Source organism: Bos javanicus, chromosome 27 (assembly GCF_032452875.1).
Source record: "Bos javanicus breed banteng chromosome 27, ARS-OSU_banteng_1.0, whole genome shotgun sequence".
NCBI classification, from domain to species: domain Eukaryota; kingdom Metazoa; phylum Chordata; class Mammalia; order Artiodactyla; family Bovidae; genus Bos; species Bos javanicus.
In genome coordinates, this window is record NC_083894.1 from 38,838,560 (window position 1) to 38,852,473 (window position 13,914).

Consider the following 13,914-nt stretch of genomic DNA (forward strand, 5'->3'; position numbering starts at 1 on the left):
GACCCTGATGCTGGGAAGACTGAGGGCAGGAGGAGAAGGGGGCAACAGAAGACAAGATGCTTGGACGGCATCACCAACTCAATAGACATGAGTTTGAGCAAACTCCCAGAGACGAGGGACAGCGAAACCTGGCGTGCTGCAAGCCATGGGGTCCCAGAGAGTCCGACACGACTGAGCAACTAAACAACAGTATACTAACATCAATTAACGTGTTAGATTAACTCACTCTTACGATATCTCTAAGAGCATTATTAAACATAAAACAAGAATATTTCAATTTGGGGATCTCAGGGGATCTAGACCAGCTCTGTCCGATACCAATATAATACAAACCACACATGTAATTTTACGTGTTTAGTAGCCACATGTAAGAAGAAAAAGAAACAATTGTAATAAGATTTTTCAGTTTAACACAGTATGTCCCAAATGTTATCATTTCCATGTGTAATAATATAAAATATCACTATGTCTGACGCGTTTTTTCCTTCCTAAGCCTTCAGACTGCAGTGTCTCTGTGCACTCGGGACTCAGGGAGCCACGCGGGGCGTGTTCTCTGGCTCCTGCAGGGGCCGGTCTGTCTAAGAGCCGGCCAGGAGCGGAGGCGCCCTCCCGGGATCGCGCGACATGCAGGTTTCTCACATAATCGAAGAGGTCTGGCTGTCAGGCTCACGTAAGACTCTGTCTGCCCTGCTCTGGCCGTGCCTTGCTTACTGTTTCAGTCGTTACTTCTGGCTGGGGCTCTGGTGTGAGCGCTGTCACCAAGGGACCTGGGAGAATAGACTGACCTGTGTCAGTCTCCCCACAAAGCAGTTCTCCCGGGAGCAGCGTGAGCCGCCCGCTTCCTGCTCCCTTAGACCCTTTTAGTGACCCTCCCGGCCGTCACTTTTTACTGAGTTCTGGTGCCATTAGCCCTTTCCTGTGTGAACTCTGTTTGTTTGTTTTTTTCTTTTTATCCAGAATGCTTTATCTCTAACTACATTAGGCTTCTTCCTACTGTTGTCTATAAGAATCTGTACGCGTTTGAGGTAAGAGTTTTAAAAACTCGTTTGCTTGAGTCCCCGATCTGATTCAGGGGCTTCTCGGAGGGATCAGGCTTCTTCAGTCCTTTCGGAGGGTCTAAGTTCAGAATTACTCAGTAGACTTATAATGGAAACTAATGTTTTCAGAAATGTTTTTCTGAAAACATTAGAGAAAATTCAGATGCAAAAAAGCCTGTGTTTATACCAGGACTGTCAGCCCAGCCCTCCCTGGAAGGCTGGGGCCATTCCCAGGCACGGGCTTGTTGCAGGAGCGCGGGTCCGCCCGGCGGCCCCGGGGGCTCGGCTCACGCACAGGACGGACGCGTAGGGGCTCGCGCGGGACGTGTCCGCCCTCACCAGGCCCGGCCTTGGGTCGCTCTGTGGCCTGCTCACCACGCCCGGTTTCCATGTGCTTCCGCTCCCCGGAGCGGTCCTGTGTCCTCGTCCGTGAGTCGCGACGCCCTCCTTAGGGAGGCCCCAGAGGTTTCCCGCTGCCACCCGCTCCCCACGTGGACCGGAGGCAGGAGGGAGTGAGGGGCCTGCCGAGGCCTGGTCACTCCCTGGATCCTCCGACTCCACGGGACAAAGATACTTTACCACGGCGACAGGCTTGCCATTGGCCGCGGAGCCGGAGAGGGTAGAAGGACATTTGAACCGGGCCTGCAGAAGGTGCAAAACGGCTTTAAGCTCAAAAGCCATCAATATATTTGGGGATGATGTGTCCTGGGAAGTCGATGGGGAAGGTGATTTACCTTCAAACTTCCTCAGATCCTCCTTTAAAAATTTCCTGGAAAGACCGGCCTGTCCCCTTATGACTGGCATTGCCATTTTGGGAGCCGCGGTGTGACAGGCCAGCTAGTGTGATGCGTCCCACGAGCATGCTTCTGAGGGAAACCGTGGGCGATGTTAGGGAATCCCCGGACAGCCAGAAACACAACAGAACAGAAACGAAGGATGAGGAGCGTGGCCTGTACAGGAATGCTGTCCTAACAAACTAGAATTTTGTTTTAGATGCGGGGTCCCAAAGGAAAAACTTAGAGACACACTTTATCCCATGGGAGTTAAATTTAGCTTCTTATCCAGATAAGTAGTGTTCCTTCAGCTCAATTACTTATCTTAGGTTTGTAGAAACTCGACTTCACATCTATGTGCTTCAAAGGACAGACTTTTTTTTTCCACTTTGCTGAGCAGCAAATTTGTTAATCCCACGGATGCAGAGTCCATTTTCTTCTTCCAGTTAATTTCACACTCAGCGGTTGTAAAAGCCCTCACACAGGGCCACTCCGGGCGGTCAGTAGGACTGAACCCCGGCTGGGTGGGAAATGGGCGATTCTTAAATTTTCCGCCAAGAAAGGAAACTGTGTTCTCTTGGCTAAGTGAGCTCTGTGGACTTTTAAATTGAGAATTTTGGGGTTTAATTTCTTGAGAAAAAAATCTGGGTACTGATACAGACTGGGTCTATAGAAAGGGTTTTGAGAGCATCAAGAAACCAAGTGTGAAGAGTGAGAAAGGCAGCAGCATTTCACAGGTTAGTTTCGGAATTGGGGACGCTCTCCTGGACACCCGCTCCTGTCTCCTCACAGAGACAGGGATGCTGCAGAGGTGAAGCGCTGCAGGGAGACTGCGTGCCCTGCCTGGGCCTTGCAGCTGGGGAGGGGCCCGGGGAGGGGCAGACAGGACCAGGGTGGCCGTTCGGCCTCGTTGCCCCGCCTCTGAAGGGCCTGCAGGGTCTCTGGGGGCAGCGGCCTGGGCTCACCTGTCACGTGGCAGAGAGCGGGCGCCTGAGGACGGAGACCTGGACACTCCCCAAACGCTCTACAACCCCAGTGCTTTTTGTCTGTATTAGGGCTTTTTTTTTAAAACCTCTTCTGCTTATATTATCATTAGATGTAAGCTTTTTATTTTAGTTTTGTTTTTAATTGAACTCAAAAAGTCCATTTAGAGAACAGTCGAGCCAGAAGGCAGACTGAAATGAAACAGTAGAATTCACACTGCCTCGGGTTTTTCCAGAGAGCCCCGACTACAGACTGTACAACCTAAAAAGGTGTCTGTTTGCTCTGTCTTGGCGGTGGGTCACCACTGCACGCAGAAGCCTGAGAGGGGGATGGCAGAGGGGGAAACGTTGACATTTTCTGTTTAAAATGGTAAGAACTTATCAGAAAGCTCTGTTTTGAATGTATTGCTCCCTTAAATTAATAGATAGTAGAAGGTGAGCCTACTAATACCTACCTACTAATACCTAACTACTAATTTATGTAGCTTTCAGGTAAGAACTTATAAGAAAGCTCTGTTTTGAATGTATTGCTTCCTTAAATTAGTGGGTAGTAAAAGGTGAGCTAGAGAAGGCAATGGCACCCCACTCCAGTATTCTTGCCTGGAAAATCCCATGGACAGAGGAGCCTGGTAGGCTGCAGTCCATGGGGTCGCGAAGAGTCAGACAAGACTGAACGACTTCACTTTCACTTTTCCCTTTCATGCATTGGAGAAGGAAATGGCAACCCACTCCATTGTTCTTGCCTGGAGAATCCCCCGGGGGTGGAGGAGCCTGATAGGCTGCTGTCTGTGGGATCGCACAGAGTCGGACATGATTGAAGCGACTTAGCAGCAGCAGCAGAAGGTGAGCCAGCAAGTTAGGGAGAAAGTCTGCAAATCCATTCTGCACTGTCCTATAAAATGCAGAGCCTTTATTGAATAATCAGTTCCTTCAGCAGCTCCCTGCTCTGTTGGCTTGTTTTAATTGTTTTGGTTTCTTCGTTTTCCGGTGTGAAGCTCTAGGAGCAGAAACTGTTTTGCTGTGTGTACATGACATTATTGCTGTTCCTCTCATTTCATCTGAAGCTGGCCTTTTACCCTGCCTTCATGAGAAAGGGAAATGTCAGGAGGAAATGTATTCAGGATCTGATTGCTGGAGCAGCGAGGTCTGAATACCGATGGCAGTGCCTAAGTTAGGATTGCCATCACAGTTTTCATTTAGCCTGTTACTATCGTATTCACGTATCAGAGGTCAAAAGGAGATAGTGTTATATTAAATGAAATGAAAAATGGTATGCAGAGCTGAGAAGAAATGAAACTGCTCAATCAGATGCGTGTACATTTATATGTAGATGTGTTTAAACTTCTTTTCAAATAATAATTTTACATATATAATATATATGTGTGTATATATATATATCTTAACACTTAACATTTAACCTAAGCCAAAACTCTTGTGGCCTTAGACACTGTATTTTTCATTCCCTTCTAGTAGGGATTGCTGCTAGTGAAAGGGATATGTTTCCTACCTGTTTGAGAAGTATTCTTACAGGTGATTGCAGACCAGCTTAATAAATTAACATTGCACAAAATGTAGTAAGGAGGTTTCCAAGTGAAGAAAACTTGACTTTAAGAAAGAAAGAAGCTGTTTAGCATTTGAATTGTCTTTGGCTCTTGGTGATCAGGGAAGGCTTCATGGAAAGAGCAAATCTTAAGAAGGAAATTAAGGGCAAGAGCTTGCTGAATGGACAAGGCCTCAGAAACAGTGTTCAGGTGCTTCTCTGCAGAGAGTAGCCACTGAGCTTGGATTTGGTCAAGTCCCATCTCAAGTTTTCTGATAGTGGGACCAGCTTACACAGCTATCCTGTGAGAAGTCCGCTCACACTGTCGGAGATGCCCGAGCAAGGAATCTGAAACACGTAGCTCTGAGATTTTTAAGAACTGATCTGAGAAGGAATCCGCAGAGACCACAACAAAACCTTTAAGAAGGTGACCAAAGGCAGCAGTTGTCCCCAAGACACCTGGCATTCTCAGACTCCCTCTGTCCTTCCATGAAGTACACACCCCAGAAAGGCCACATAATGACCATTAGCCAGGATCTGGGAAGGTGAATCAGTGCCATCCTGACCCCAAGACAGCACTTGTCACTGCCAGCTTGCTTCCCACAGACCTGCAGAAAGCAGCCCGTCTCATGGTTCATCTGGAGCTGTGTCCACTCTTGTGCAGTGGTTACTCTGAGACATGAAACTGTATTAATTAAACATTAATTTTTAATTAATGAATTTTTTGTTGTTTATTCTTCCCTTTTTATCATCTGGTTATAAACACTTTTGTCAGAGCAAAGGTGTAACACCTACATAGTATTATTACTTTACTTATTTGTTTATTGTCAGCAGCAGATTGAAAGTGAAAGTTGCTCAGTCGTGTCCAACTCTTTGCAACCCCATGGACTATACAGTCCATGGAATTCTCCAGGCCAGAATACTGGAGTGGGTAGCCTTTCCCTTCTCCTGGGGATCTTCCCAACCCAGGGATTGAACCCAGGGCTTCCTTGTAGCCAAGCTGGTAAAGAATGAGCCTACAATGCAGGAGACCCTGGTTCAATTCCTGGATCAGGAAGATCCCCTGGAGAAGGACTGGGCTACCCACTCCAGTATTCTTGGGCTTTCCTGTTAGCTCAGCTGGTAAAGAATCCACCTGCAATGCGGGAGACCTGGGTTTGATCCCTGGGTTGGGAAGATCCCCTGGAGAAGGGGGAAAGGCTACCCACTGCAGTATTCTGGCCTGGAGAATTCCATGGACTGTATCGTCCATGGAGTCTCCAAGAGTCGGATACAACTGAGAAGCAGATTACTTCCCATAATAATATAGATGAGACTGCTGCTCTGACCCACAGAGCTCAGAGTCTTGGGTGAGCATTGAAGGATTTACCCAAGGCTGAATGTGATCCTGTAAGTCACATGCAAGAGTCACCAGGCAAAGGAATTCACATAGAAATGACCATTGACAGACGCTTATCTTTTTAATGAGTGCTTTTGTTAGAAGGTAAATTTAGAGGCTGCCCTTCACATCAGAATGAGAGCTAGTGACTACCAGATGAAGAACCACCACGATGTACATACACTGGTCCAGTTTCTGTTTTGACTTTTTTTTTTTTTTTGCCAAGGACAATGCTTTTTTAAAAAAATTTGGCTGTGCTGGGTCTTAATTGCTGCACAGGGTTTTCCCTAGTTGCAGCGAGTGGGGGCTCCTCTCTGGTTGCAGAGCGCAGGCTTCTCATCGCGGTGGCTTCTCATTATGGAGCCCAGGCTCTTGGACACACAGGCTTCCGTAGTTGTGGCACGTGAGTGCAGTAATCACGGCTCCCGGGCTCTGGAGCACAGGCTCAGCAGTTGTGGCAGGCACATGGGCTTAGTTGTCTCTCAGCAGCTGGGATTTTCCTGGACTAGGAAGATCCTACTCCAGGATCCTTCCTTGAACCTACGTCTCCTGCATTGGCAGGCAGATTCGTTACTGCTGAGCCACCAGTGGTGTGGTATAAGCTGCTTTTCTTTCTCTGTAGAGAGAGAGCCCCAGTCTTAAGTAGGCAGCCTCAGCTCACTCTGCAGGGTTTGCGTGGGTGGCGTCTTGACAGCCGTGGTTGACACGCGTGGATGAAGGGCATAGACGAGTCTCTGCTGAGTGGTGTCCCTCAGGGCCCGACCATAGCATATTGACAGAAAATACGGGAATGTGGACCACTGGAGGTCAGAGAGTGTCCCCAGAGGCAGCCAACGCAGGGTGCATCAGGTGTCTCCATCTATATCCGTGGTTTTATTTTTCTAGAATTTGCCACACTGAGAGTTCAGAATGTTTTCATTAGATATGAGAAGTGTTGTTTACTCTGTGTATCTTCCGTGCTCTCTGTGCTGCGGATGTATTAACAGACAAAAGCCAAGTACTTGCCCTCGTGTGATTGCCTTCTAGGATTGGCAGGGGAGAGATAAACAAGGTCGTTCTGTAAGCAAACTCTGAGGCTCATGGTGAGAACGCCAAGGAGAAGAATAATTCGGTGACCGGCTATCAGAGCAGCTGTGGCAGTTTTCGGTCCGGGTGGCCAGGGAAGGCCCCCACGTAAAGGAGACGCTTGAGTGAAGGTGGAAGCGGGTGAAGAGGCCAGAGAATATGCCCTGTGGGCTCCTGGGGGCCATGCTTCCCGGGCAGAGAGAAGGTACCATAGGTCTGGAGCAGCAGCGTGTCTGCTGTGTTCAGGGACAGTCAGGAGGCGAGTGACCTGTGCACAGCGTTCCTGGGGAGGGCAAAGACCCCAGACGGATGGAGGGGGCGGGGGGCGGCACTGGTGGAGGTCTCCTAGGCCAGTGTAAGAGTTTGGGGGTGGGAAACATTTTTAAGGATGAGAAGCCATTGGAGAATTTTGAGCAGAGATGACACATTCTAGCCTACAGTTTAGCCCATGACTGTCTTTTGAGAAGAGTTTGCTTGGGGGGTCAGAGAGGGGCAGGGGACAGAGAGACAGCTGTCACAGTAACCCAGGCACAAGATGATGGTGCTCGGTCCAGACTGGAAGTGGTGGAAGCAGAGACATGGTGCGATTCTGAATTTATCCTGAAGACAGAGGGACGGGAGAGCTATTGGAGAAAGAGGAGTCAAGGAGCAGAGTTTTTATTGTCAAGTTTCCTTCCTCAGGATTGTAGACCCATCTCTACGCTGCTCTCCTAGTCATCACTAGCGTACTAACCATTACCCAGACCCGGAAACTGCTCTGGGATAAGTGCTGGCTAAGTAACTCTTACAGGATCGTTACCCTCCATGGCCTGGGGGAGACCGAGAGACCTGTACTTCAGCACCATGGAGAGTGAGCCATGGGGCGTAAAACAATTCATGGAGATAATAGAACAGTCAATGATTCAGTACTTATTATGTGACCACAGTGTGGTTTAGAGTGGACTAACATCCATCCATAATTTGTGGAATATTCAGAGAAAACCCAACAAAACTACATTATACCAAAGCCTATTAATTAAGTATATCTTTTCCTAAGTAAAATTATGACAGGCAGTGTATACACAGCTTAGTTGGGGTATTGCTTTTTATTGAAGTACAGTTGATGTGCAGTGTACCCATTTCTGGTATACGGCAAAGTGACTCAGTTATAAATATATGTACATTCTATTTCATATACTTTTCCATCATGGTTTATCATAGGGTTTTGAATACAGTTCCCTGTGCTATACAGTAGGTCCTTGTTGTTTATTTTATATATAGTATCTGCTAATCCCAGCATCCTAATATATCTTCCCCCTTTGGTAACTATAAATTTGTTTTCTATATCTGTGAGTCTGCTTCTGTCTTATAACTAAGTTCATTTGTCTCATATTTTAGAAACCATATATATATCTGATATCATATAATAGCATTATTTCATTCTTTTGTTTGGCTGAGTAATATTACAGTGTGTGTGTGTACCCCGTATCTTTTTTATCCATTTATCTATTGATCACACTTAAGTTGTTCCATGCCTTAGCTCTTGTAAATAGTGCTACACTGGGGTGCATGCATCTTTTTGAATTCAAGTTTTGCCTGGATACATGCCCAGGAGTAGGATTACTGGACCACAGAGTAACTTAATTTTTAACTTTTTAAGGAACCTCCATACTGTTCTTCACAGTGGCTGTACCAATTTACATTCTCACCAACAGTGTAGGAGGGTTCCTTTTCCTCCACCTGCTTTCCAGCATTTATTATTTGTAGACTTTTTGATGGTGGCCAGGCTTACCGGTGTGAGGTGATACCTCATTGTAGTTTTGATTTGTGTTTCTCTAATAATTAGCATCTTTTCATATGCTTGTTGGCCATCCATGTGAAATGTCTGTTTAGGTCTTCGCCTATTTTTTGATTGGGTTGTTTTATTATTATTATTATTATTGAGTTATATGAACTATTTGTCTATTTTGGAAATTAAGCCCTTGTCAGTCAAATGGGATGTTGTTTCTACAAGTGAGTCCAAGCTGAGTGTTGACCATTTTATTTATCTGCAAATAATAGAAAACTTGACCAATTATTTAAACAGTATAAACATTCTGTATCTCACTTAAGAAAACTGGAAGTGGATGGCCGCTGGCTGCTTGAGAGTTGCCGGCAAAGATGTATGACCTTTCTAAACCCCTGATTTGCTCTCCTTAGCACACTGACTTTTTGTTTTCATGCTTATCATTTCGTGGTTTCAAAGTGCCTGCTGTAGCTCCAAACATGTCATCTCTAACCTTTATCAGAGCCCCAAAATCTGCTTCCACAGAAGCACCCTGGTCCGCTCCCCTTGTGTGTCATAGGCCAGGTCTTGGCACAGGGCTGCAAGGTTGACTGACAGATGGGTGAGAGTTGGGTTAGTGAGAGTTGGGTCTAACCATCTGGGTTGCACCACAATTCCTGTCCTGGGGCTAGGCAAGAACTTGATGCCCCCAGTGAGAAGCGCAGACCCCTTGGCTGAAAGAAGAGGCTGCTCCATCCTCTAGCAGCTTCTTTGGCCGAGACTGACCCCTGGAACATGACCCCTCAGGTTTTCAGTCTCTAAGCTGGTGCAGCAGGTTGAAGTGTGATTGACCAACACACTTCCCTACACAGCAGCTCCACCCTGAAAACAAATGTCAGGATTGGTCTTAGGAAAAGGAGTCATGTCTTCTCTGAAAGGAAGAATGGACATAAACCCTCCCAAAGATGCCACGTGGCTGCATTGTCAGGAAGAAGTCCACATGTCCCACCCAGAGGGAGAAGCCCGGAGCGGGCGTGGAGCAGGACTTCGAGGGCGGCCCTGCCCCTCCACTCCTGGGCTGCGTTCAGCTCCCTGTCTTGGCTCAGAGGCAATCTCTCCATGGCCCCAAAGCCTCTGAATAGAGGTTCACAAATTCAGTGAGTCTGTAATCCCGAAAGAATGTGAATTACAGTCCTTTGAGTAGTCCTGAAGAGTCCTGAGATTAAAGGTAAGTTTTCCTAAAATATATTGAAGAGCATTTGACTTGGCCACAGACATTGGTAGAAAGCAAAGCCGTGTTACAGGGTTTAGCAGCCTGTCTCCTGTGAGCCCGTTTACCTCAGAAACAGCACACAGCCACTGGAGGTGCCTAAACAAACCCACGTTGTTTTTCCCTTATTTCTCTCAACATCCGAGCAGTCCTGGCTCCTGGTCCCCTCTCACCCTTCCCTCTGCTTTGTCTTTTCTCAATGCTCCTCCTCTGTGCTCTGCCTTTGGTTTGTTGATTGACCTGCTTATGTAATTTACTGGAAGGAAAGGAAAGTATCAGTAGCTCAGTTGTGCCTGACTCTTTGCAACCCCGTGGACTGTAGTCCATCAGACTCCTATATCTATGGTTTTCTCCAGGCAAGAATACTGGAGTGGGTAGCCATTCCCTTCCCAGAGGATCTTCCTGACCCAGGGATCAAACCTGGATCTCTTGCCTTGCAGGCAGATTCCTTACCGTCTAAGGCATCAGGGAAGTCCAGTTTACTGGGGCAAGAGCTTTGCAGCTGGAGCTGTAAAATCAGTGGATGAAATGTCTTTTCTTCATGTATTTTTAGGTGAATTTTCCCAATAGTGTCAGTGTCTTCAAAAACTAGTAGAAAATAGCCTAGTCACCTTTTCTCCTTTTGTCCCCTTTCAAGTCATCTCAGAAAATTGTCCTTCATACCCCTTTGATTGTATAATTGCCCTAGCTTTGTGAAATAGTATGCCTTACATTGATTTTCTGAATCTATTTTTAAACTGTCTTCAGATCATTTTATTAAACCTTGTTCATATCGGGAGTAGTTCTTTCTTGCATTTTAATCTTGCCACCAAAGCAGTTTATAGAGACAGATTAACTCTCTAAATTCCTGGAATGAATAGATTTAGATTTCATTGATGATAGACTACTATGTAATACTGATGATGTATTTTTATTAGCAAATGCCCTTATTAAACCCTTATGTAGCTTTCTGAGAAAAGAGTAGTATTTTGTTCCTTTGTTACTTCTTTACTAAAACTGGAATATGTATCAATTAGTGATGCTTTCATCAACAATTAGCAGTGCCTTGGTGATGGACAGGGAGGCCTGGCGTGCTGCGATTCACGGGGTCGCAAAGAGTCGGACACGACTGAGCGACTGATCTGATCTGATGCGCTTGAAAAGGTGCTTGGCATCACTAATCATCAGGAAGATGCAAACCGAAACCACAGTGAGATACACCTCATACCCGTCAGAAGGGCCGTCATCAAAAGAACACAGATAACAAGCGTTGGCGAGGATGTGGAGCAAAGGGAACCCTCCTACGCTGTTAGTGGGATTATACGCTGGTGCAGCCAGAGGGGAGGGATAAAGTAGGAGTTTGGCTCTAATAGGCACAGACTGCTGTATATAAAATAGACAAATAGTAAGGAGCTATTGCATAGCACAGGCAACTGTATTCAATATCTTGTAATTACCTATAAAGAAAAAGATATTTTTATAAATATATATAAAGATATTTATATAAATATATTTAGGTGAATATATAAAGATATTTAGATAGATATTTTGGTAAAATTTATATAATCATAGTTCAGTTGGTAAAAAATCTGCCTGCAATTCAGGAGACCCAGTTTGATTCCTGGGTTGGAAAGATCCACTGGAGAAGGAATAGGCTACCCACTCCAGTATTCTTGGGCTTCCCTTGTGGCTCAGCTGGTAAAGAATCCACCAGCAATGCAGGAGACCTGGGTTCCATCCCTGGGTTGGGAAGATCCCCTGGAGAAGGGAAAGGCTGCCCACTCCAGTATTCTGGCCTGGAGAATTCCATGGACTGTACAGTCTATGGGGCCGCAAAGAGTCAAACACGACTGAGCAACCTTCACTCATATAAAGGTTTATATAAAATATTTATGAAATGGAATCACTTTGCTATAGACCTTAAACTAACACAAGGTTGTGAATCAACTATACCTCAATTAAAAACAATGAGGGCAGCCACTGTGGAAAACATAGGGCCGTCCTCAAAAAACTAGAAATAGAACTACCACGTCACCCAACTCCCACGTCTGGGTGTATATGTGAAGAAAATGAACACACGAACTCAAAAAGATAGTGCGATCCAGTGTTCATGGCAGGATCATTTACAACTGCCAAGATATGGAGGCAACATCAGTCCACCACCAGATGAATGGACAAAGAAGATGTGGTCCATGAACAATGGAAGACCACTCAGTAATAAAAAGAGAGACATCCTACCATTTCTGACAATGTGAATGGACCGAAAGGGTGATATGCTTAGTGCAATAAGTCAGAAAGACACATACTACATGATTTCACTTATAAGTGGAATCTAAAAAAAACAAAACCAATGAACAGACAGAACAACAGAAACAGAGCCGTAGACACAGAGAGCTAACAGGTGCCTGCCGGAGGAGAGAGGTACAGAGAGCTAACAGGTGGCTGCTGCCGGAGGAGAGAGGGCTGGGGTAAGGAGGGAAACAGGTGAGGCAGTCGAGAGACACAGACTTCTAGTTGCAAAATAAATGAATCAATAATTATGTGACATCTTTACACGGTAACAGATGGTAACTAGATTTATCATGGTGATCATTTTGAAATGTACAGAAATGTTGAATCACTGTGTTTGTATAACTGGAGCTTACCGTGTTGTAGGTAATTTCTACATAGAAAACAAACAAATGAATAAACAAACTCATAACAGAAGAGATCAGCTTTCTGGAGATCCATTAGGGGAGGGGAAATTGGATGAAGGCTGTCAAAAGGTACAGACTCCCAGTTACAAAGTTAGTAAGTGCTAGGATGTGATGGAACACGTGATAAGTGAGATAGCACTGCTCCATGCTGTATATTAAAGTTGTTAGGATAAATCCTTAAGAGTTCTCATCTCAGAGAAAATCCTTTTTCTTCTGTTCCTTTAGTTTCATATCTGTGTTACACAAGGGGTTTCACTAACTTGCTGTGATCACTCTTTCATGATGCATGGACATCGTATCATTATGCTGTACACCTGAGACTTACACAGTGCTGCGTGCCGATCATATCTCTGAGGAACTGGAAGGAAAAAATGTGGGGAAAATACCACTACCTGATGAAGAGTGGAATGTACGATTCACGCTTAATGAGACAGTCAGAGGTAGCAGGGACAATGAGCACTGGGTCCAGCCACTCTGTGCTCCAGAGCCTGGGCTCTCTCTGTCTTTGCCTCCCCCTCAGGCCTTGCGTACCGCCCCTCTGCTTCATGCCTGCTGCCCGTGTCGTGGGTTGCAGCTTTAGGAATACGAGGGAAGGGCTGACACCAGTGATTCTCCTAAGCCCCTCTTTATCAGAAAGCAAGTTGCTTCCCCAGGCGCGTTCTCCTTACCCCTCAGTGGCCAAAGCGTCACGCAGCCCATCTTAGCTGCAAAAGAGTCTGGGAAAGTCAGTGTTTGGTTTTATCAACCTTTGTAGTGGGAGGGACGTAAGAGAGGAGGGGGGTTGAAAGTGGCTTTTGATTGGCCAAAGCTTCAGCGTGTGGCAGAGTTGTCATCCTAAAGTACACACTCATGCGTGTGTTTTCACATCCAGGGAGGACATAGAGCTTCAGAGTGTGGGTTCTAAAGTCAGGTTCCTGAGTCCAGATCCTGACATCACTTCTGTGACTCCTGGACTTATCGCTGCCTCTCTTTCCTTTCCTGTAAGACAGGGATGATAATGTACCAGTTGTGTGTGATTCTTGTATTAATAACCTGCAGTTAGCGTGTGGGTACCTTATAAATGTCATCTTCACCAACCAAAGCTTGGCACCCCAACATGGACGCTGACCAAACCCAGAGCAGACCTAAGGGCTAGTGGCTTTTCCCTACTTTTGAACAAAACAACTTGAAAAAGTAGCTTCTAGTAGCTTCAGCTTCATAATTATTAACTTAAAACTGAGATATACAAAATCTCAATCTAACCTGACAAATCTCTAAAAGATTTATTGTTGTAACAGACTTTGCCTGCCTTTGTTGAGACAATTTATAACCGATGTGTTCTTTTGTTTAGAAAGAAAATACTTTAGGCCTCTACAAATCCTTCCTGTGTTGAATCACTGTGATGGGAGACTTATTTTACAGTCTATCAAACTGAGAATCTGAGACCCTTCTATAATTTGCAACATATAT

The 13,914-nt window shown here is 45.7% G+C and overlaps 1 protein-coding gene across 9 annotated transcripts in view; it reads left to right on the forward strand.

Annotated features, from left to right (window-relative positions):
• Positions 1 to 13,914, forward strand: part of PSD3 (pleckstrin and Sec7 domain containing 3) — a 492,806-nt gene that overhangs the window by 470,267 nt on the left and 8,625 nt on the right. The gene's annotated exons all lie outside the window — the stretch shown is intronic.